This window comes from Mauremys reevesii, linkage group 11 (genome assembly GCF_016161935.1).
Source record: "Mauremys reevesii isolate NIE-2019 linkage group 11, ASM1616193v1, whole genome shotgun sequence".
Taxonomy (NCBI): domain Eukaryota; kingdom Metazoa; phylum Chordata; order Testudines; family Geoemydidae; genus Mauremys; species Mauremys reevesii.
The window spans coordinates 50,219,413-50,244,083 of record NC_052633.1 but is presented as its reverse complement, the minus strand read 5'-3'; the positions used below and the strand labels follow the sequence as shown (position 1 = coordinate 50,244,083).

At 40.5% G+C, this 24,671-nt stretch overlaps 1 protein-coding gene across 4 annotated transcripts in view; it reads left to right on the top strand.

Annotated features, from left to right (window-relative positions):
* The window catches only part of FMNL2 (formin like 2), a 269,726-nt gene that overhangs the window by 67,067 nt on the left and 177,988 nt on the right, over positions 1–24,671 (top strand). The window contains exon 1 of one of the 4 annotated variants that reach the window (XM_039494535.1): positions 24,068–24,141. The exons of the other annotated variants lie outside the window; for them this stretch is intronic. The gene's annotated coding sequence lies outside the window, so the exon portion shown is untranslated. Of the gene's footprint in view, positions 1–24,067; positions 24,142–24,671 lie in introns of those variants that run through there. 4 annotated transcript variants of the gene reach the window in all.

Below are 24,671 nucleotides of genomic sequence, written 5' to 3'. Positions count from 1 at the left end.
TCTCTGGTTGTGTAAATTATTGTAGCTCCATTAAAATCAATAGAGTGATATAATTTATATCAGCTGAAGATCTGGTTCAGGGAGAAGATTTAGGCTACATGAGTCCCCTTCGCTGGGTTTCAGAGGCTGGGCTCCAGCCTGAGAGGGGTTGTCTACACTACTGCTATTTGTAGCCCCATAGTGCGAGCCTGAGTCAGTTGACCCGGGTTCCGAGGCTTGCTGCTGTGGGGTCTTTTTTGCAGTGTAGACACACCCAGAGATCTTAAGAACATAAGAATGGCCATACTGAGTCAGATCAAAGATCCATCTAGCCCAGTATCCTCCAGAGATGGAAGTCTTGATTCTTCTCTCACTTAGGACCTGATTCTTCTCTTGCTTACATCAGTGTGAATCAGAAGTAACTCAACTGAAGTCCATGGAGTTATACTGATGTAAAGGATCTTGTTCAAACCTGCAACACATAGTTATATAGAATAAGAGATTGAGTTAATAAAATCTCCATGCTTAGATTGAATCCATGGATAATAATTCTAAATGGTTCAGAGATGCTTAGAAAGCCAGGAGAGGTGAAAAGGTTCGTAGGGTAAAAATATTGTGGTCAGGTCTCCCCCTCCCACACCCTTGTTCTGGACAGTTTTACCATGAAATATTTTTTGGCTCACAGTCATAGGCACTAATAATATGCCTATCATTAAGGAGGGCATTGCATAATTAATATGTTTTTCACTTTGTATATTATAGAATTTAGATTCCATGGCAATAAGCTTTTTAAAAATTAATATATAAAATAAATAAATAAGCAGGGTGCTAGGGATAGAGGGCTGAATTCTACACCAGATAAAGTCAACAGGAGTTTTGCCATGGACTTCAAATAAAGCAGGATTGGGCTCACAATTACTGACAACCCTTAGGAGTAACTGGCACCCAAAGATGTGGGATCTGATAAATTTTAAGCATCATATTTGTAAAATTGGGCCAATTTATTTCTACTTTAAAAATTGTAAAAACTGAAATGCTAGATTTTAAAGATGCACCTAGTACTTTGTGGAAAGGTTAATACAAATTCTTTATTTTAGGATGTCTTATAGTTGTCTTTTTCTGCAGACTGAAATGATAACTGGTCTGCATCAAAGGCTATGTCTACACTGGAGACCTCACAGCAGCACAGCTGTACCGATGCAGCTGCACTGCTGTAAGATCTCTCACGTAGCCGCTCTATGCTGACGGAAGAGAGCTCTCCCGTCAACATAATTAAACCACCCCCGGTGAGTGGCGGTAGCTATGGCAGCAGGAGAAGCTCTCCCGCCGACACAGCGCTGTGCACACTACCACTTATGCTGGCGAAACGTATGTTGCTGAAGGGTGAGTTTTTTTCATGCTGGTGAAAGTTCATTCTACCTTTAACTCACCCCACTGTGCATAGATATTTCAGTCCATGCTGTAAGTACAGTAAGTGTTCACTGTTCTTGTACCTTTTGCAGAACCTGTTCTAATGCTTCTGGCTAAGAACAGTGTGACTAGATATAAATCATAGGACAAGAATCTCTCTTCTGCTCTGATTCCTTTATACTTAGGCTGGTGTTCAACCAGAGCTTCCATAGCCAGGACTCTGGACCCTGGGCTGTAATAGTAGCCATAGTCTCTGCAACACCCCATACAGGGGTATATGACCATTGAACCCTTGTTAATCACTGATCTACTAGCCACAGCCTGGCCCCTTCCTTGAACAACCCAAAGCCCCCACCTGTTCACTACCCTTTGCGTGCCTGATCATGCCTCCCATCTCTGTACTAGAGAATCACTGTGTATCATGGCGAATGGGTCCATCAATAGCGATTAGTCAAGATGGTCAGGGATGCAACCCCATGCTTTGGGTGTTGTCCCTAAACCTTGAACTGCCAGAAGCTGGGACTGGATGACAGAGGATGGATCACTCGAAATTGACCTGTTCTATTTATTCCTTCTGAAGCATCTGGCATCGGTCACTATCAGAGACAGGATACTGGGCTAGATGGTCCATTGGTCTGACCCAGTATGGCCATTCTGATATTCCATTGCATTGTCTCTTCACAGATGGGTGAATGGTATGTGGCCCCAAGTGCTTGTTTCTTTTTGCTGCACTTAGCATGAGACATTGAGGATTTTCTTATACTCCAGGGCTAGATGTTGCAAGCATTTCTTGCCTGGTACAACAGCATTAGTAAAAGCAAGGAGTATTCTTGGGCCTGAACTCATGACCCTTGGCTATTGTGGGTGTAGAACACAGTTGTGTGAATTGGAGCATGCCACAATGATAGCTTCCAGCATCCTGCCCTCAATGAGTTATTTTTCTTTTCTTTATAACAATTACTGGCTGAAAACCTTGGCTGAGATTTTAACTAGGAGGAGCATGTTTTAAGGATTCTCTTTTGAAGCCAAAATTAACTTTTGCAAGAGTTAATTGATACCTATAACGTATTCTATTCAGTGCTAAAATGTTTCTTACAGGCATCAAAAACTATTACAAGTATTGCTGCTGTTACAAATCTTCAATCAGAGAACAAATCTTAACTTCTCATTGTAGACATTTATATTTGGCAATTCAGAACAGAGAATATTCAATTCATAGGGTGAAATTTGGCCAGATTAAAGCCAATTGGAGTTTTGCCATTGACTTCATTAGGGCCAGGACTTCAGTTACTGATTTTAAGATTGAAGGGGACCATTATGATCATCTAATTGACTTCCTGCATAATATAAGCCATACAATTTCATGAAGTGATTCCTGCATCAAGCCCATAACTTCCAGTTGGGCTAAAGCATCTCTTTCAGAAAGATATCTAATCTAACAACACTTGATCCTGCAGTCCCCATGCAGACAACATTCCCTGTGACAGAGGGATATGTTTTGTAGAGAGAATGTAGGCTCAAACCCAACAGACTAACCTCTCCTTATATAAATCTTTTCGGAAGACCCGTTGCAACACCTCCAAGAAACTTGCTGGCTAAGTCATCTATTTGCATATTTTATTTATTTATCTCATGAGTATATGGCTCATCTATTTGGAAGAGGCATGTGTAGCAAATTAACCTGTAAAACTAATAAGCCTATCATCATCTCGATTGTTTTGCTTATATGTTACATCCTTCTCCCCTCACCTTTGTCTGTTCTTGTCGTCTTGGCGCGGGGCCTGTATATTCCTCTGTGTTTGGAAAGCACCTACCACACTGTAGGTGCTACAATAATAGCAAGCAACTGAATACTGACAAAATGTAGATGTGCTTGTATACCAATGCTAGAATTCTAAATACGAAGATGGGTGAATAAGAGTGCCAGGCATTAAATGAGGATATTGGTATAATAGGCATCACAGAAACTTGATGGAATGAGGATAGTCAATGGGACATGGTAATACCAGGGTACAAAATATATAGCAACAACAGAGTGGGTCATGCTGGTGGGGGAGTGGCACTATGTGTGAAAAAAAGCATGGAGTCAAATAAAGTAAAAATATTAAATGAATTGAACTGTGCCAGATAATCTCTATGGGTAGAAATTCCATGCTTGAACAATAAGAATATAGCAGTAGGAATATTCTACCGACCACCAGACCATGATGGTGACGGTGACAGTGACTGTGAAATGCTCACATACAAAGGTAGAAAATATAGTAGTAATGTGGGATTTCAGCTATTTCTGTATTGAGTGGTTATATGTTACCTCCAGAAGGGATGCAGAGAGAAAATTTCTAGACACCATAATAGTCTGCTTATTGGAGTAGCTTATCCTGGAACCCACAAGGGGAGAGAGAATTCTTGATTTAATCCTAAGTGGTGCACAGGATCTGGTCCAAGAGGTGCATATAGCTGAATTGCTTAGTAATAGTGACCATAATGTAATTAAATTTAATATCCTTATAGGAGGGAAAATACCAAAGAAATCCACCACAGTATCATTTAATTTGAAAAAGGGGAACTATACAAAAATGAGGACACTACTTAAATGGAAATCTAAAGGAACAGCCATAAGGGTGAAATGCCTGCGAACTGCTTGGAGACTATTTAAAAACACCATAAGAGAGACTCCATCTAAACGTATACCCCAAATAAAAAACCAGTAAGAGTAAAAGGAGCGGTTAGAGACAAAAAAGCATCCTTTAAAAATTGAAAGTCAAATCCTATTGAAGAAAATAGAAAGGGGCATAAACTCTGGCAAGTCAAGTGTGCAAGTGTAAGGCAGGCAGGCCAAGAAAGATTTTGAAGAGCATCTAGCTAAAGACACAGAAACTAAAAGCATTTTTTTAAAGTACATCAGAAGCAGGAAGCCTGCCAAACAGTCAGTGGGTCCACTGGATGATCAAAGTGTTAAAGGAGCACTGAAGGAAGACAAGGCCATTGCAGAGAAACAAAATGGATTATTTGCATCTGCCTTCACTGCAGACGATGAGGGGGAGATCCTCACACCCAAGCCATTCTTTTTGGGTGACAGAGCTGAGGAACTATCCCAGACTGAGGTGTCACTAGAAGTGGCTTTGGAACCAATTGATAAACAGTAATAAGTCACCATGACCAGATGGTATTCAACATGTGTTTTGAAGGAACTCAAAGATTGCAGAACTACTAACTGTGGTATATAATGGCCATGAGGTCCACTCACCACTAGGGTGCCTCCTCCTGCTGCTCTGAGGATTAGCTCTGTCCAGGTTGCACACCCTGCCGCTTCTCCCTCTCACTTTGTGTGACTCCCGGTGCTCTCCCTTCATAGCTTGGCCCTCCGGCCAGGTCACTATGTATTTCCTACCTTCTGAGATATCAAAGTCTTTCTGTACAAACTGTCTCTGGAAGTCTTCTCATTCACTGTCCAGATGGTACCACTTCCCCATTGGCTGGTAGGGGAAACCAGGCCCACCTTGTACTGTGGGTTCCAGCTCAGGGACTCTCTAATCAGCATCTGAGCTCTGCACCATCTTAAACCTCACTGCATTTCCTTGAGCCTTTTCCTACATCCTGTCCCATAGGTTTCCCCCCTTCCCTTTGTAAGGTCCTGAGAGTGGCTGCAGGCTCCCTCACAGCAGCCCCTTTCTGTTGCCATCTTCCTGGCTTTATACTAGCCCTGCTTGTTCCTTCTCAGTTGGGCTCCATCATCATTCAGGGAATATTTCCCCTAAGCCATGGCCTATCTGGTTAATTGTCCTGTTCTCAGCCTCTTCTAGGCTAGTGCAGGGTAAACACCCCATCACAGTAATCTGTTGCTTAAATCAACCTCTGTACGAGTTGACTGGAGGGTAACTAATATAACACTGATTTTTTAAAAAGGCTCCAGAAGCAATCCGGGCAGTTATAAGCTGGTAAGCCTAACTTCAATACCAAACTGATTGGTTGAAATTATAATAAAGAACAGAATTATCAGAGACATAGATGAACATGAATTGTCAGGAGAAGAGTCCACACAGCTTCTGTAAAGAGAAATCATACCTCACCAATCTTTTAGAATTCTTTGAGGCTGTCAAAAAGCATGTGAACAAGGGTGATCTCACCAAAGGCTCTTAGCAGAATAAGCAGTCATAAGCTAAGAGGGAAGGTCTTCTCAGTAACTGGTTAAAAGATAGCAAACAAATGATAGGTATAAAATGGCCAGTTTTCACAATGGAGAGAGATAAATAGCAAGGTTGCCCAAGGATCTGTACTGCGACCAGTGTTGTTCAACATATTCATAAATGATCTGGAAAAGGTGGTGAACAGTGAGGTGGCAAAATTTGCAGCTGACACAAAATTATTCAAGATAGGTAAGTCCAAAGCAAACTTTGAAGAGTTACAAAGAGATCTCACTAAATTGGGTGACTGGGCAAGACACTTGCAATTGAAGTTCAATGTTGATAAGTGCAGTGTAATTCACATTGGAAAAGTCATCATGGATAGTTCTTTGAAAACATCTGTTCAGAGTGCAGTGGCAGTCAAAAATCTAACGGAATGTTAGGAACCATTAGGAAAGTGATAGATAATTAAGCAGAAAATATCATAATGCCAGTATATAAATCCATGGTACACTCACACTTCGAATATTGTGTCCAGTTCTGGTAGCCCCATCTCAAAGAAGATATATTAGAATTGGAAAAGGTACAGAGAAGGGCAACAAAATGATTAGGGCTATGGAACAGCTTCCGGATGAGGAGAGATTTAAAAGACTGGAACTGTTCAGCTTAGAATCATAGAATCATAGAATTCAAGATCAGAAGGGACCATTATGATCATCTAGTCTGACCTCCTGCAAGATGCAGGCTCATACCAGGCACATAATTGACCCTCTCATCCTTCTCTTAGAAAAGAGATGATAAAGGGGGGATATGATAGAAGTCTATAAAATCATGAATGGTGTGGAGAATATGAATAGGAAGTGTTATTTACTCTTTACATAACACAAGAACTAAGGATCACTCAATGAAATTTATAGGTTGCATGTTTACAGTGAACAAAAGGAAGTACCCTTCACAAAATGCACTGCCATCCTGTGAAACTTACTGCCAGGGGATGTTGTGAAGGCCAAAAGTATAACTGGGTTCAAAAAAGAATTAGATAAATTAATGGAGTATAGGTCCATCAGTAACTATTAGCCAAGACGATGAGGGATGCAACCCCATGTTCTGGGTATCCCTAGCCTCTGGCTGCTAGAAGCTGAGGCTGGATGATGGGATGGATCACTCATTAAGTTGCCCTGTTCTGTTCCTTCCCTCTGAAGCATCTGGCACTGGTGCACTATCAGAAGACAGGATACTGGACTAGATGGACTATTGGTGTGACCAATATGGCCTTTCTTGTATTCTTATAATTAATAATAATAATAGGCCAAATTTGTTGCTGGCATAACTCCACTGAATTCAGTGGAGTTGTACCAGGGATGAATTTGGTACACCACATATAAAATGTAAACAGATTTGACATAGTGCATACATTTATCAAGGGTCAGAAAACAAGTGTAGTCCATTTCTCCAGGATCCAGACGAGAATTAAGGCGGTCCATGGAATGGAACAAATACCCTTACTTTTTTGAATAAGCTGTTATTTCTCATTTCTCTGAACACTGGGGCACCGGTACAGGTGACACCATATCAAATTAATTGTTGGCGTAGCTGTGCTGAGCTCAATGGAGTTACATCAGGAATGAATTTCTCTCCCTGCCTTTGTTTTCGCAAAAGAATAAAATCATCCATCAGTAGCAGTTTTTAAATTAACTTGAATCATTTCTGGATGGTTGCATTCTAATTCTCTTAGCATGCAAGCGACACCTGTGAGCAGGGCCTATCCCTTACAAGCTTTGTTCTGATTTATGCAGTCAATAAACTGCTTGTGAATTAAGCTATCACACCTAATTGTTTATTTGTTACCGTCTGCTGATGTATAATCACATGGCAGCATGACATGAACATAGAGCGCTATATGGAGTGAGTGTGGTCTAGTGATCAGCATTGAGAAGTGGGAGTCAGGACTGTCAGATTCTATTCCTGGCTCTGCCACTGATGTGATGTGTGACTTTTGGCAAACTACTTGATGTTCCTTGGCTTCCCTTTATTCATAATACTGAATATTGAAATGCTATGGCATTTCATTATTGAATGTGTAAAGTGTTTTGAACTCCTCAGATGAAAAGTGCTTTTTAAGCACTAAGTACTGTTATAACTGCCTATTCAGCGACAAAACTTAAGCATGAGCTGCTGGAGCAAAGGTTTATATAAAATAAAATAAACATTTTGTTTAGCATGTCTTTGACTATAGAAGCTTTACCCTGCTTCATGCTGCGAGATACAGGAATCAGCAATCTGGCATTGCAATCCATTGTTCTCAGTTTCAACATGGCAGAAGGTAATGACATGATAATCGCTGTAAGGTTAATCTGTTTCCTAAAATAACAGTAATAGGACAATAGGATTTTAGGGTTACATTCATGGTGGATGTAACTGAAATGCACCCTTGCTGTCTGCCTTTAGTTAATATGAGAAATATAGATACATTTTATAACTAACACAATGAAGTTGGCCTCACTACAGCCCAGAGTAGTGCTGAGTCTTCTATATCACTTCTGGTATGACATTGTGTTGTATTTACATATTTGCAGTAACTAGTATGTAGTATTGATATGTTGATTTTTTACTATTAGGAAAATGCAATTAAAAATTATTTAGCTGAAGGCGAAAGCATTACTTGTTCCTTCTATTTACAGATTTCCATAGAGATTCTTTATTACACATTCATCTTTTGCACCAAAAAATACCCTGAGAAATCTTATTGGAGATCATCTTATAAAGAAGCTGATTGAAAATTATTAGTCTCTCTGTCTGAAGAAGTAATTAAATAATCTATCATTAGAATGAAAATGTGTACACATGGCTCCTGTGTTCAGCTAAAACCAGTTTGGGCCAGATTCTGCTTTTGCTGACACCAGTGTAAATCCAATATAATTCCATTGTTTCCTGTTATGGAATTACTCTGGATTCACACTGGTCTCTCTGGGAGGAGAATCTGAGCCCAAGATGTATATATATTACAATTTAAGACTAGTATATGGCAAGCTGTTAACTTAATATTTTGGATTCATACTTTAATATAGGCCTGTCCGCATTTTTCCAGTATTCAGCTGAGAAGATTGGACAAGATAAGAGCCCTGTAGCTCCTGCATGATCAGGCAGAAATGTGCGTATCTCTCTTCTTTCTGAGGCAGATGTTTAAAAACATTTTTGACTTAATTATGATGGAAGAACTAGTGCTTAGAGAGCAAAAACAGGGCTCACTCATCAGGCTGTCAAGAAAAGCAGAAAGTTTTAAATGGCACCCGGGCTCAGAAACCAAAAAACGGACTGTCTTGGTAAAACCCAGACGAGTGGCAACTCTATAAGTATGGTCACAAGATACAGAATAAGGGAAACAACAGCTGGGTATAATACGTGATCTGTTTCTTTTCCATCCTGTTAATAGGATGGAAACATATTGCTCTGCTATAGTCCTTACAGTGAATGAGCAAATACATTATATGAATTGTACTGGATTTGAAATACCATTTTTATGCTCGGCAATGTTTCTTTCCTTTGTATATTTTACGCTCGTACGGAGCTTTAAAGTTAGAAGCTGACTATATTTCAAGACTACTTGGATAAACAGTGATTCAGTAGTACTAGATAAATCATGTACATATGTACAATCAAATGTCTCAACTAACTAAGAAAAACTAGTCCCAGTGACTTCAGTGGATCAGGCCTATGTTTCTCAGAGGAATAAGTAGAATATATTCTTAAATGTTTTTATTAAGACCCCATATATACTGAGTTTTGTGGAGGTGCATGACTCTATGGTTAAAAATGTAAAACTTTTTTACACTTTTTTCTCCCTCAAATTTCAGGTACAGAACAAGACCCACAACTGTTTATGTGTGGCGTTAATGACCGTGACCATCTAAGTAGTTGACTTGTTGGTACTTAGATGTCCAAATTAATTGGACTATACGTGTAATTATTAGACCCTACAATTTGCAGGTACAAAAATGTAGGCCTGGTTAAGCTGGGCAGAAAATTTGACTCTGTGTACAGTGAGTACCGTTATAAGACTTCTAGTAAATAGAGAAAGTATCCCAAATTCTGCTCCCAGTGACACTGTTGTGACTACATTAGTGTTACTGAAAGGAGATTTTGACCCACTAAATATTGTGTTGTGGTTCAGGCAGGAGTAAATAGCACATGTGGTTGTAACCCAGGTATTTATATAGGCTTTATAGTAACGAACCAGAAGTGATATAGAAGACTCAGCACTACTTTGGGGTGTAGTGAGGCCAACTTTATTAATTTTAAGTGGCTTCCAGCACTCTAAGGATTGCTAGAATTTGAAGGCTACAAATCTTTTGTGATGATTCGCTCCCCAAACAGCATATGTGAAGGGGTCTAATTATGGCAAAGAAAATATATTGGACAGTAAAGAAGGAGAAATGCCTTTCTTTGATGGTTTTAGAGTATGAGGCATGGGGCTTAGAGTGCACACAGACTAGTCCACAAAAGGGCTCAACCTTATTGAAAAGTTCAATAGAATTTTATAGAAAGTAATAGCTTTTCTATAGGCTTTTTTGAAACATCCAATAGCATTTCATAGGCTGGCTAAAATTATAGAAAGGATGTCAGTCTGTATTAAATCAAATGGAATGGGACTGCAACATTCATGTAAAACTAGTGGAGAAATACAAATAACATGGGTCCAGGTTAATGTAGTTTTTGTGAATCTTAACTAATTCATATTTATAAAGTACTTCACCATCCTTGAATATAAGGGATTACACAAATGCAAAATATTAATAATAATAAGTATTATCCCTGATTTGCCTGTACTTTTTCTTCAGTTTAGTATGTTTAATTTGTTGGGACTGTTCACACAGACCATTTTTTTGCTAGCTCACTGTTGAATTCTGTATGCAAGTCTAAAATGACTGTCTGCTTATTGCAGCCCTCTTCTACACCCACACTGTCTGATTGCCTCAGCGCTCTAAGCATGTTAAAGCTTGACATCCTGATTCAATCACATTCTGATTTTGCAATAATATAAACCAGAATGGTGCATCAAGAGAGAAAGCTGCCAATTTTTATAAACATTAAAACACACCCAGGCAAGTTTACTGTATTGTTCTTGGGATGCAAAAAAAAAATTGTTTGCACAATAAAATATTTTGAGGGCTGACTCCAGCCTTTCCTGTCTCCTCCTTTGTTTTCCGGATACATCAGCAGATGTCTATGGAAGTGCTGAATCTGTATCTTGAATGACCTTGGCAATTGAGGAAGGTAAATTACTTGTGGCAGGAGGCTTGCCAGAATATCTCTAGAGGTCCTATTGCTATTCAGTGTAAGCAAATCTAATTACAGATGAATCTTTAGAATGGAGTTATTTCTAATGTTTTAGTTAGCAACTTGCATCACCACAGTACTTGGTGTTTAAACTTTGGAGCTTCCTCAGGAGATGAAAAATTTGCAAGTGATTAAGACCTTAGTTCAGAAGTTGTTTAAAGCCACTTTAGACCTTACCTCCCTCCCCATAGGGCTGTATAGAATAAAGATGGATTGGATTGAATTGTGTTGTGAAAAGGTATGTTTTTGATCTAAACAGCTGGATGTTCATATAGTGGGATTTGGTATGGAAAACTCCGGCGGCTGGTGCAGAATTCTCACTGAGTTAAATGGAAGTTATTGGCACAGAGTGCTTGCAGGATGGGGCCTCTGAGCAATAGGCCATATAGTAAAATTATTTCATTGATTAAATAAAAAGTCTTCCAGATAGTGGCACTTGGATATTAGCAAAGTAAACATCAGCAGAAATGTCAAGCCTTGTACTTTGACCTAAAGCAGCTTAGACAGAAATCTCATAGCAACGTCCGTTTCAGCAAACGTTGAATGCTAGGAACTCAATATGATGCATTTCCAAATAAGAGCAGCTCTGCATAAGTTTTGAAGAATAATGCTACTATTTATCATGTGTATGGTGCTTTTTATCTTCAAAGCACTTTAAAAACATTAACTAATTAATTGCACAGTGGTGGAGCATATCGTGTGGACGGGTGCACTGAGAGTGTTAGATGAGCTTGTGATTGGATGAGGTCTTGGAAAACTGATTGATCTTAGATTTATTCAACCAGCATGTACCCCTCCCCTCCGCCCCCAAAGCCTATATCATTAGTTTTGAATGTGGAATTCTTAATCGCTTGGATACCGGGCTAAATTCTGCTTTGAGCTCCCCTAATATATGCTTGAAAGAGTACCAAAAAATAACCTAAAGAGTGAGTGAGCAGTTGCTTATCCCATTCTTATTCCACGATTATCATAGATACCTTATATTAACATTTAATGTGACTAGATAACGACACTCTCCTCCAGTGTATACTGCTGGTAGTGACAGAATATGTGTAATACAATGGTGCACATTTTAATGGAAGTGTCCTTATATTAAGTCACATACTGGAAGTAGATTTATTTGGGGGAAGAAGTGGGGTTATCTTTATTTTCATTAGGCAGCAATTCGTTTTTGTTTAGCATAGTCTGATAGACATACCAGTCCCCAATTTGGATCACATACTGTTTCTACACTGGTATAACTCATTGACCTGATTGAAATTACTCCAGATTTATACTAATATGAGCTCAGAATCAGGTCTGCCAAACTGGAGCTGCACTGCCATTTTACATATCACTTACATGAAGCACAAACTGATGACTTAACAATGACTGCATGTGGTCTAACTTGTCAGGAACGCTAGCATATTTGCTTCTCTCATCTCCAGAAAGCATAAACATAAAACCTGTTATACTGAATGGGCTTTGCTTCATCAATTTTAACTTCTAGATTAGACATCCCTGAATATTAAACCCTTGATTATCTGCAGTGGTAATGAGTATCGCTAAGATTTTATCACGGATATTTTTAGGAAAAGTCAGGGACAGGTCACAGGCAATAATGAAAAATTCACGAAAGCCCGTGACCTGTCCCTGACTTTTCCTAAAAATATCCATAACAAAATAGGGAGCTTGAGCATCTGCTGGTGGGCTGGGAGCTCCAGGCCCCCCCACCCACCCATGGGTGCTTGGAGCTCCAGGATCCCCCCTGCCACCCGGAGCAACCGGAAACAGTGTGAGTTCCCCCTGCCGCCTGCAGTGGCCGGTAGCTCTGTTGTTTCCCTTCCTGCTGCCCATGGTGGCTGGGAGCTCCAGAGGTTTCCCCCCTGCCACCTGTGGCGGCCAGGAGCTCCGGGGGTGCCCCCTATCAACTAGGATGGCCAGGAGTAGTGCAGATCCCCTGTGCCACCCACTGGCTGAAGTCACAGAGGGCTTTGGAAGTCATGGATTCCGTGACTTCTGTGTCCCGCATGACTAAATCGCAGCCTTAGTAATGAGTAATACTGAAATCATTTGGCCATAAGATGCTTTTATAGTTAATGCAAAGAGCCATTGGAATTATAATTTATGGAAGAGGGTTTAAATTGCCTTCCCTGATTCTTGCTTGAGCTTCTGTCAGCAGTGTGAGAGGATGCTGTGGTGTTCCTTGCATTCTCTGCATTAGACCCCTAGTCAGCAAGGCAGGTAAGCCCCTACCTAATTTCATACGCAAGAATAGACCCATTGATTTCAGGGCTTTAGAGGACTATAGGCCTTTTATCCTCAAGCATTTATATGTGAAAAGAGATTATCTAGTTCCACAGGTACAGGGCTTCAAAGGAAAGGTCCCTGACATGTACAACTTTTGTACCATTGCCCTATGTTACATTTGGCACAAGCCCTGGGAAATAGCAATTCATTGTGCACCAGAGTGAAATGTTTTCTGTACCAATCACTTGTGTGAGAAGAGATACACTAGAGAACTTAGGGAAGACAAAACACAAAAGCTTTGAAATGCAAACAGAAGGTGATAAAGATGTTTGAATGTAGATTCAGTACAGCAAACAGAAACCAGCAACACTGTAAATGCTTAATTTTCATAGTGCTGCTTTTCTGGGACATGAGGCAACAAAAGAAAGACTTTCTGGGCTGCTCAAGGTTCCTCCAGAGTTTGGGCTCAGAATTCCCCATTATGGAATCACATTATGAATGATAGTTCTACTTTTGATCATTGAGATTGCCCAATGTGTGTTGCGATAAATAAACGTAGCATTTAGACAACTGGAAAAACAAAATCCTTCATTGAATCCAGTGAAGTGATGCCTTTTTTAAGATGCTGGAAAGACTGAAGAAGTTGAGTGAATCCTAGTTCCCTCTCGTTGTGTAGAGTTTTATTGTGTGGTTATCTTAGGGTGAATTCATTTTTCTGCTAAGGGCCATCTCAAAGTCTATGCATGTCTAAAGTTCTTTTCTTATTTCTCTGTCTCATTTTTTTACCCAGAGTCACATTCTGAGTGATGCTGATTCTCTGCAACTGCCACTGAAGTGAGTTTCAGCTGCAGGTGCTCAGCAGCTGTTCACAGCTTCTGAGGATTGGGCCTCTCATGAAAGGGTGGGTTTTTTTTAACGTTGTATTCAGTTGAGCATCAATCAGTCACTCACACAGAGAAATGGACGCTTTTAATATGTTAACTGTTTTACAGCTTGGATTAAGGAACTGGACTTTTTATATTTGGGAATGGGGTACATTATAACACTACCCAATTTTTAAATCATTTTGGAATTCAGATGGGAGAAGCAATTTAATTATAGTAAATAAAGTGGGCTAACTGTTAGGCAAGTTTAATTCTTCCTGTTTGTTTTGCTTAAGAGGAATTGGGTGTGCATGGAGATTATTGAGCAATTCTGCACCTCTGGATCTGAGCAACATTTCCATATGTAACTCTAAATTTTAAAAGGAGGCCTTGATCTCCCTCTTTCACTCTCAAATAGCCTCCCCCCTCTTTATCCACAAAGGTTTGGAATTCTGGGCTTCTCATTTTCAAATGTTATTGCATTCCTACAAAAGGAGGGCTGCATGCAAATAAGTAAAAATATAGAGTGGAATCCTAGTCCCACAAAGGAAGAGTTACCACTGCCTTCAATGGGTCCAGAATTTCACCCATTAAGAACAACATATAAACAGATTGGAATATATTAGATATGGGGTTGGCAACCTTTCAGCAGTGGTGTGCCGAGTCTTCATTTATTTACTCTAATTTAAGGTTTTGCGTGCCAGTAATACATTTTAACGTTTTTAGAAGGTCTGTTTCTCTACGTCTATAATATATAACTAAACTATTGTTGCATGTAAAGTAAATAAGTTTTTAAAAATGTTTAAGAAGCTTCATTTAAAATTAAATTAAAACACAGAGCCCCCCAGACCTGTGGCCAGGACCCGGGCAGTGTGAGTGCCACTGAAAATCAGCTTGCGTGCCGCCTTCGGCACACGTGTCATAGATTGCCTACCCCTTTATTAGATTAAAACTCAGCTGTGCCTTTGAGCTTCCTCTTTTTTGCCACAGTAGATACATGACAAGGGGCCTCATTCTGCACTGTAGAAACAAAACTTCCACTGACTTCGATGGGAACAGGATTAAGCCAAAAATGGGTAGGAGAAATGTTTTTCTTCAATACTGTTTTGCAATCAGTTGAAAGTTAAAACAATAGGAACTAATATTCAAATCTACTTGACAATATCCTTTCTCACCGTGTTTCCTTTAGATTTATAAAGAACATGTAGGGTCCTATCCTGACTTTGTTTACTCACTGAGCAACTCCCCATTAACATGCTGTGTAGCTTTTACTGAGACTCCATCAAAGACTCAGGAGTGCTGCCTAATATACATATGGGGTTTGAGAGTAAAATGTGTCCAGTGCTGCAACACAAACTTCCAAACATCCTGTCTGAAGCAGCCAGTGTCCCTGTGGATTGCTGGCTGTTAACAGAATTCCACTGGTTTCCTCCACAGCTCGGAAGCAGCAATGGCTGCCAGAAAGGAAAGGGTTAAAATTTTATGGATTATTTATATTTGATTGAATAGCATAGAATCATTAGTTTCATTTTAGTATAGGACACAATGGCTCCTGTCTTCTGCTAAATTAAATCATGACAGCCCTTGATCAGTGGTAATAGCTCTGAATTATTCATAATTTCCCAGTGTTCCTGGCCTAATAGGGTGTATATAGTGTTTATGTCTTTTCCCTAGAAACCAATAATAAATCTTTCTGTAGTTTCATTTGAATAGACAGAATTTTTGATATACCTTTGGAAAAGAGAGTGGTCATAACAATGTTAAAATTTTTAAAGCTTAAGTGAAGGAAAATGTGAGAATGAAATAGACAATAAAATTATAGCTAAACCTAAATAGAGAAGTAGCATGACACAGGTAACAGGGAGCTATAATTAATGAAACCCATACACAGAGACATTAAGGGTTCTGATGACAATGTTGTGACCATAAGAACAAAGTACCAACAACTTGTGATGTCTGCAAAATCCTAAAATGTGTGTGAAGTTTTATTAATGGCTTTCCTGTTATGTCAGATATTGTATCAGATACTTCCTGTTGTCGTGTCAAATATTTTTGATGGATATCACACAATTTTAATTGGAAAAACATGTTTTATTAAAACATTCCTCTGTCCTCATGCCTGGTTTTCTTCAGAAGATTCTGTGTCATGGAGAAACACAGAAAAAGCAGAAACATGAAAATCTGTTCTCACCTACATTCAGATTTCACGTAAATGGGGTTTGCGTGGGTGGAAACCAAGAGAAGAATTTGGCCCAGTGGTTTTAAACATGCAGCTGTACTTCAAGCTCATGTTTGGTGGTGAAATTCCAGTCAATTGTTACACAGTTTACTTTAGTTCATTTGCATACCACAGTCTTACTGGATAATAGTCTCTTAAAAGCTCCATTGGTTTTTTTTCACTCTTTAAAAATGTAGCATGTAGCTATACTGTGAGCTACCATAAGAACATAAGAACGGCCATACCGGGTCAGACCAAGGTCCGTCTAGTCCAGTATCCTGTCTACCGACAGTGGCCAATGCCAGGTGCCCCAGAGGGAGTGAACCTAACAGGCAATGATCAAGTGATCACTCTCCTGCCATCCATCGCCATCCTCTGACGAACAGAGGCTAGGGACACCATTCCTTACCCATCCTGGCTAATAGCCATTAATGGACTTAACCTCCATAATTTATCCAGTTTTCTTTTAAACACTGTTATAGTCCTAGCCTTCACAACCTCCTCAGGTAAGGAGTTCCACAAGTTGACTGTGCGCTGCGTGAAGAAGAACTTCCTTTTATTTGTTTTAAACCTGCTGCCTATTAATTTCATTTGGTGACCCCTAGTTCTTGTATTATGGGAATAAGTAAATAACTTTTCCTTATCCACTTTCTCAACATCACTCATGATTTTATATACCTCTATCATATCCCCCCTTAGTATCCTCTTTTCCAAGCTGAAGAGTCCTAGTCTCTTTAATCTTTCCTCATATGGGACCCTCTCCAAACCCCTAATCATTTTAGTTGCCCTTTTCTGAACCTTTTCTAGTGCTAGAATATCTTTTTTGGGGTGAGGAGACCAGTAGAATTTTGCTGTATCCATTAAACATATAATAAAATAGACCTTGTGGAAATAGGCTTCTGTTTGACTGACAAAAGGTGCCATCTTTGCAGGTATGTGATATTACTGCACTGACTGTGACAATGTTCATCTCTTCATTAAAAGCTCATACAATTATCGGTGTACCTGTACTTTCTGAATAGATACCCACATTCAACCACCTGCCCTTTAAGGATCACATTTTAGGTGAATAGGCAATCCTGCTTTTGATTTGGTTGTCTCTTAGGTTTATGAAGAGAAACAACACCACTCTTGTTAGAGACTCTGATACTTCTCAACTGTTTATATTCCTTCTTTTTTTTTTTTTTTAAATCTTATCTAATGTAACGGTGAGTGTTCTTTCTCATTTTTCCTTTAAATGTCCAATCTTTTTCTGAATCCTGCTAATCATGGCCTCTGATATATCTTGTGACAGTGAGCTCCACAGGTTAATTATGTGTTGTTTAAAAGAGTATTCCTTTTATCAACTCTAAATGTGCTGTCTTAGTTTTCTAGTAGAAATGTGTTTTTTCCACAGTTTGTCTGTGGAAAGAAAGCCAGGGGCTAAAATGAGTAACTAACAATCATTTTTTCCTGTAGTTTTCAGAAGACACTTGATGCCAGACTATATAAAACACTGCACATAAACCAGTCATGGCTTTGCCATTCATGAACTTTTTAATCATCTCAAGCTCATGATAATATATATACAACATTAGTCATTACCATGTTTCCCTCTCTTATTTTCTTTGCAGAACAGTAAAACATTTCCCAAGATTTCACTCCATTTGGAGGGAGATTTCACTCCATTTCTTCTGATTTTTTCCCCTCTTTGGTAGGCCTTAAACTATCAGAAAACAACATACTTGTGAAAATTGTCTTCACATGAATGGCTGAAGATGCACCTTAGAAGATTTCCCAGTCACAGATCAAGAGGTGTCATCTCTTCAGGTGGTCCGTCAAGTCTCAAACAGCCACCTTGATCCTATGTTGGGCTTTCTTGAAGCTCATAAATGTGCCACTGGTGCAGCGGCTGTCTCAATCAGAGAAACTGCCAGCCTTGCTGAAGGAAGAGAGATATAAAAACGAGTGTTTTGTTAAAATTGTGGAGTGTCTTCATGTGTATGAAAGGCAGAATCTCTCAATGTGATAATTGCATCATTCATGATTCCCTTTTAAACCCCTCTCACCCCACCGTGTTCCTAACAGTATGCAACAATGGATGCTGCTTAGTCTGACAAGGAAAAATATCATTATATAATTAATAATCTTCCCACTTAGGGTCTGTCTGTAGTAGAAAAATGTTGCTGACAGTGGTTGTCAACAGTTGGTCTCCCTTGGCATCTGATCAGCTGATGTAGAAAATGGTTTACTATAATGCAAATGAGACAAAAGCATATTCCATGTTACAGAAAGCATGGTTGCAACCTGGTGGAAATGGGACTCAGTCATACTTTCTGCAGTGGTGCTGAGAACGCTTTTGTCCTGAATACACTAGCAATAAAACGGTTTTCAACACTTGCTGAGGGGAGCCAGCAAGGGGCGTAGTGCCGACAACCATTGTCAGCAACAGGTCATTTTCCTAGTGTAGACTGAGCATAAGGGTTCTACCCAGGAGCTTTGTACATCATTTTAGAGCTTTTATTGGAGTCGCTGGCAGTAGGCTGCTTTAGTTTAAAAGTATTGGTGTTTTCAGTGTCACCCCTATTTTGAAGGGAGTCAGTAACTCAGTTAAAAAATCTACTGCTGTTTTTAGATGCCATAATGTTTTCAGTTTTCAGTTTGTTTTTTTAAAACGTCGCGTCTTCAGGGCAGTATCCTGCTCTTCTGTATTTTTGTATGTTTCACATGTTCCCTATATATAACGAGAAAGGTCTTCAGGGGTCATGTTGTATATCACACACAATTGTTCATTATGCACCTCGCCTATTTCAATTACATGAAAGATGTGTGATATGCGGTGAGCAGGGGGCAGCAAAGGATGGCCCCACAGGTATTGAGCATTATGCCTTTGAGATGCTTCACCACTTTTCTTGCATTACTAGTACTGTAATACAACAATGACAACATGTGTTTTGATGGGATGGATAAAGTGAAACAATATTAATATTATTCCCCAGGTGTCTAAATCCAGCTCTCCTCCATTGTGGTGTAAATATAGAGTAACCATTGATTTATTGTGGACTACCATCTGTGTATAATGGAGTTACTCTGGATTTACACTAGCGTGTAATGGACTTACTCTGTATAGCTATACCAGTATAGCTAAGACTAGAGTTTGGTTCTATTTTTCTATGTACAGTTTTCCCTACTTCTTGTGCTCTTAAGGAGAATTGCACCATTCAGAAGAGGTGACAGTGCTTCTGCAGATTTCCGAGGGCCATCATTTGAGGTTTAGGGGCTTAGCCATGAAAATTGTTCTAGTTCCTTCCTCTGGACTCCAAGAAAGTAACTGTTTTAAGAGAGGACCCTCTAGTGTGGTGCATACAGATGTGGAAAATTATTGAGGCATGAACTGTAATTTACCCATCAGTGCTCTAGTTTGAAGTGCTGTCTCTCTGATGCAATTGGATGTATCTGCTGCTTTATGCCTCGACGAGCTCTCCCATCCCTGGGGTTTAGAAGAGATTATTTACTTTCTTTTTTTAGTGGCTCAGTAATGTTCAATTTGGGGTTATTCTGTTTTTCTTTTGACAAATATTGTTTGGAATAGGACACGTCTGTTTCCAAGAATTACTCAAGAACTTGATTGCATAAGCTGATTAATCAGCCTGTGCAGAAGTGACATTAAGAGCTAAATCTGAGCCCTATATGATGTTTTGTGCATAGAAATTACTTGGTCAAGTAGTACTTGTGCTCTAAATTTTAATTTCTAGGACTGTGGCTAGCAATTTTATATGATCATGTTACAGCAATGACTGATTTTCATGTCATATATAAAGATGGTGTTTGCTTTGCAATAATAATAATACTTTGCATCTTTCATCTGAAAACTCTAGGTGAACTCTTTCTCCATAGCATATTAAAATGGGTTACTTCTAAATCTACGAGGTCTTTGATTTCTTTGGATTTATATTTTTAAGTAGAATGAGCTGATATTAAGAGGAATATATTGGGAAGTTCCTGAAGTTTTCAGCACAGATTATAATTCACACTTTGCAGAAATTCACTGTATATCCCTCTGTACTGGATATATGGAGCATATGGGATATATATACATTCACACACGTAAAGAGATTCATATTGTTTAGTGCATCAACCAATAACTAATAATTTATTTACATATATATTAAATAGTTTGTTATCCTTCAGAGCAGCAGAAGCATTTCTCAAACTGTGGGTTGGGACCCCAAAATGGTCACAACCTCGTTTTACTGGGGTCGTCGGGGCTGGCTTAGACTTGCTGGGGCACGGGGCCGAAGCCCAAGTCACACTGTCCTGGGCTTTGGGTGCCGGGGCTCAGGTTACAGGCACGCTGCCTGGGGCTTAAGCCCTTTGGCTTTGGTCCCTTCTCTCCCCACCTCTTTGGCACTCCACCCCCCCTCGCCCCCAGGGTGGTGGGGCTTGGGCTTTGGCCACCCCTCCTGGGGTGTGTAGTGATTTTTGTTGTTAGAAGGGGGTCGTGGAGCAATGAAGTTTGAAGTTTGAGAATCCCTGAATCTACAGTCTGTAGCTGAACTTCTGAGTCATCTGACTTTAGTGAGGTGGAGACTGAGAAATTAGTACTCTCCCAAGTTTGATACTACAACAGCACTGAAAGGAGGAACTTGTACATGTGCAAATCAACATAACAATTCCCTTGATGGCAGGAATGCCACCAATAAACCTTGGTTTCATTGCTCTGGAGATCATCATATCTGAGATTGCTCATGAACGGAAGTCCTTTGCTGCAAAATGTTGAAATTGTCTGACTGGAATAAGCTTTAATTAGGATATTTTAAATTCTGTGATTTTGGGGACTGATAATCTCTTCTAATCCCAGAGCCTTATAAAATATAGGATTGCTTTCTTTTTCTTGGCAAAATGTTAGGGCAGGTATTATTCAGCCAGCTTCTACATTAACTCCTGCAGAGTGAGATTAACAGAGCTGCAGTGCTCTGAGGGTTTCCCACTGGTACTATAATAGTCTCTTTCTGCCTCATTTTAAACCAACATCCCATAATTTTAGTTGGTATTAATTGTGTAACTGAGCAGTAAAATGACCCATTTAAATGGTCAGAATTGCAGTTTAATGAAAAACACTGGCTGTAAAATAATAAGAGCTTGATCTCCAAAGGTTACTTTCCCTCTTCCTTCTGTTGTATCCAGTGACTGTTTTGGGCAGAGGCAATAACTGTGGGTTCTCTGTTGTCATGCTCAAGGACGCTCAGTGGGATGTGGAGCAAGCAAAGTAGCAAATGGTTTGAAATCAATGCCAGTTTAGTCTAGCTAGTAGATAGTAAAGGTACCATTTGTTTACTGCCAAGGGGCTATATTCTTATTTCACGTCCTAGGATACAGTGTGGGCACGTGCTTGTAGGAAAGACATGATTCATGCATGGGAAATTCTGCATCATGTGGTGAGGTGAGACTACACCCCAGACCACTAGTTTCATGGAAAAATAAAATAAAACCAAGAAATCGTAGGCTGTAGGTCTTCTACCAATGAACTAAGGATTGTAACCTCAGCACACCACCTTTATCTGCGTCCGGCTCTTCTCCCAGTATGAATCTGGCCCTCAGTAGATTGTCAGTTTCTGTTGTTTGTGTGTATTTTTCACACAGTGACAGGGGAGAGAAAATCATTTAAGAGAGAGAGAGAGAGAGAGAAAAGACAGCGTGCTTGTTAAACCCACAATGTGGTAGGCAGGATTCAGGAGCAGGCATAGAACCAGAAACAGCTTTTAATTCTTATTTAATCAGACTAGGTTTAAAGTTGAAACCTTGCATGGATAGGAAGGAGAACACAAGTCTGAAGTGGGTATTCACCCACGAAAGCTCATGCTGCAAAACGTCTGTTAGTCTATAAGGTGCCACAGGATTCTTTGCTGCTTCTACAGAACCAGACTAACACGGCTACCTCTCTGATACAAGTCTGACAGCCACCATCTTGGCGGATACACCAACGACTGAACTAGGGACCGCCAGAGCTAAGAGCACAGATCTCTATAGCTAGTGCTTAATTTGTAAATGGGGAGGTGCTGGGGCTCAAAATGACGTCCTGCACACAGCATGACCGTATGCAGGGGCGGCTCCAGAGCCCAGCGGGGCAAGCACCTGCCTGGGGCGGCCCTTTCCCAGGGGGGCGGCAGGCTGGGCCGGTGGACCTGCCGCAGTCATGCCTGCGGGAGGTCCACCGGAGCCCCGGGACGACCGGACCTGCCGCAGGCATGACTGCGGATGGTTCGCTGGTCCCGCGGCTCGGCTGGACCTCCCGCAGGCATGACTGCGGCAGCTCAACCGGAGCCGCCGGACCAGCGAACCGTCCGCAGCTGCGGGAGGTCCAGCTGAGCCGCGCGACCAGCGGACCCTCTGCAGTCATGCCCGCGGCAGGTCCGCTGCTCCCGCGGCGCCTCCCGGGCATGATTGCTTGGGGCGGCCAAATTTGTAGAGCTGCCCCTGACCGTATGTATGAGGTCATGCATTGTGCCACTGACAGAAAAGTTGCTGAGGCTGCACACCAGCATGAAAAGAGGCATGCCCCAGCACAAAATAATCTCTGTCTGTAGCTTGTGGTAAAGAGCCACGCTCTGTGTTAGGCAAGCAGACTAACATCCTCTGTTAATGGATACAGAGAGGGACACGTAACACACACTGACTAGTGGGTTGCATATGGTGAGCTAGTTAGGAGAGCTGTTTCTTAATCTCAAGCTGTAGAAATCGGCGTTATAGCTTTGGAGGTCACTGTTTCAACGGATGAGGTGTTAGCCTAGATAGTGGCCAGTCACATAAGAACTAAAAAGGCTCAGCTCTCAAACTGAGATCGGTAACAGACCAAATTCTGTGTAGATCAGGTGCAGAAGGGGGAACACCCCGACCAGCTATTTTTTCTTGCTTTGCGTACCCTACTTTAGGGCTAGTCACAATTGCAGTATATACCTTTCAGTAAATACCAGAAGGAAGAAGGTGGGACCAGGTCTTTCATCCACATCAGCATACAGAATGAGCCAGGCTGCATTATGCATGGTCAGAATGGCTTCACACCTTGGTCCAGTGTAGACCATTCGCTAAATGCCACCCTTTGGATTCTTGTGGAAGAAAGGCTACACTGCAAATGTCAATTATTATTTCAATGTACACAGCGAGATTACTGATGGTTTCCCTGCCTTGAGTGCAGTGTCTGGTCCTTTCTGTAATTATTATGCCTTTACTGATCTTTTATTGCTGATTTGTTAGCAATTTTGTCAATTTATTTCATTTTTAAAAATAGGGTTGTAGTTCTCCTTTAATCAAAAAAATTTAATTTTGAGACGATCTGTTTGTAAGGGCTGATTTATTTTATTTTATTTTTCATAGTGCTGTCATGTTCCATGGAGCAAGGGTAATGAGGCAATGATAACATTTATCATACTGGAAAAACTACTGAAGCAAGTGGGGCCTCTGCCTCTTTGCTTCTAGGAAGGATTTGTGAATTGGAGGGTTTCCACTCCACATCAGAGGGACAAATTCTGCCGTCTGTTACACCTTTGCAAACCAAATCAATGCAGTTGAACAAGTGCAAGTTAGGATTGACCCTGGCCTCTGTCTGTCTGTGGCCTTTGGGTGTAGCTCTTACTTGAACTAATGCCACATTTAGAGACGTGACATGAGAGTATAGAATAGATTTAATCCATAATTATGTCGTTCCCTGCTCACTCTTTTCTCTGCTGAGTGACTTAGAGAAAGGACCCAACCCATATATCCAGTTTCAGAACAATCTGACCTTTTTTCTGCAGAAGAAATTAACAATCTAGGATTTCATAACATTCTGTTCAGTGACTATTTCCCCCCTGAAACAGTCTTCTGTTTTACAGCTCTTACAGTGAAGTTCACGCCTCTGTACTCAGAGGTTGTGTCTATGTTTCCATGGCAAACTCCTGTTCTCAAAGGTTTGAAACTCAGCCTGAGGATACTGTATGCTCCTGGCTGAAAGCTGACAGACAAGGTATGAACTGGGAAGGGAGTTTTTGTTTTACAAAATTAAAACCTTATGTGTTTCCAGCACATTTTTCCTGTGGCTGCTTTTCACAGAGGCTTTTTCTTTTCTTTAGCTGCAATTTTGAAGGTGTTTCAGTCCTGACCCTACAATCGGATCTACACTTGCAAACCCCAGTGCCCATGTGCAGCCCTGAGGATTGAGGCCTTAGTTCAGAGTGAGGAGTAGCCACATTTGGTGCGCAAAATGTAGTCCTTTTCTTCATTTCAAAGCTGAGTCATTTAATTTAGAAAGGTTTTTAGCATGGAGAGAGAACTTAATCACCATAAAGTCATAAAATGACTTCATCTTTTACCCCTGCGGTGACTTGCTGGCTGAATAATTCACCTTTGACAAGAATCCAAAGGGCAAAAATCCTGCCTTCACATCCACAGCTACAGAGGGCCCCACATGCAACAGAACCTGTGTGTTTCCTTTACTGGGGCAGGAGAGTTGAATTTGGGAAGTCCATGCAAGTATCAGCTCCATGGGAATTCCCC